The 870-nt window shown below is 66.4% G+C and overlaps 1 long non-coding RNA gene across 1 annotated transcript; it reads left to right on the top strand.

The window, feature by feature from the left end:
- On the top strand, positions 1–552 carry LOC118159197. Its single transcript, XR_004747046.1, has 2 exons — positions 1–124; positions 283–552. It is a non-coding gene; the product is annotated as an uncharacterized LOC118159197 (long non-coding RNA).
- Positions 553–870: the final 318 nt, after the last annotated feature.

Raw genomic sequence — 870 nt, 5'->3', positions numbered from 1 at the left:
GCTGCCCCATAGATGCCCCACGGACAGACCCACAGACAGATCCGACCCACAGCTGCCCCATAGCTGACCCACGGATTGACCCACGGATGGACCTGACCCACGGCTGCCCCATAGCTGCCCCATGGTCAAAGTTATGGACAGACCCACAGAGGGACCAACCGACAGACCCACGGACACATCTGACCCGCGGACGGACCCACAGAGGGACCCACAGCCAGCCCCACGGCTGCCCCGTGCCCATGGCTGAGCCACGGACAGACCCACGGAGGGACCAAGGGACAGCCCCACGGACGGACCTGACCCACGGCTGCCCCATAGATACCCCACGGACCAATCTGAGCCACAGACGGACCCACGGATGCACCTGAGCCACGGACAGACCCACGGACAGCCCTGCCCCACAGCTGCCCCATAGCCAGCCCTGACCCCGCCCCCTTCATGTGCCTTGACCAATGGGAGCTGAGCCCCTCTCAGTCCCGGCCAATAGGAGGCCGTGCTGCAGAGGGGGCGGAGCTTTGCAATAAACGCCTGGGTGCAACCACGTGGGGGAGATTTGGGGCTAATTTCAGGGATTTGGGGCAATTTGGGAGGGGCGGGGGGATTTGGGGCTAAACTGCAGGGTTGGGGGGGGGGGGGATTTGGGGCCGATTCGGGGGATTTGGGGCAATTCCAGGTGTTGGGAGGGGAGGGGCACATGGCCCCTCCCCCTCCGGCCATTTGTCGTCCCCGTCCCCGTCCCCCCCCATTTGTCACCCCCGGGGGGTCCGGGGGGGGAGGGGGAGCGACCGAGGGGGGCCCCCACCGTGGGGGAGCGGCTGCGGTGCTCCCAGTACCTCCCAGTATCCTCCTAGTATCCTCCCAGTACCTCCC

The sequence above is a fragment of the Oxyura jamaicensis genome, unplaced genomic scaffold (assembly GCF_011077185.1).
Source record: "Oxyura jamaicensis isolate SHBP4307 breed ruddy duck unplaced genomic scaffold, BPBGC_Ojam_1.0 oxyUn_random_OJ68642, whole genome shotgun sequence".
In the NCBI taxonomy this organism is placed as follows: domain Eukaryota; kingdom Metazoa; phylum Chordata; class Aves; order Anseriformes; family Anatidae; genus Oxyura; species Oxyura jamaicensis.
This window is presented reverse-complemented; position numbering and strand designations above follow the sequence as displayed.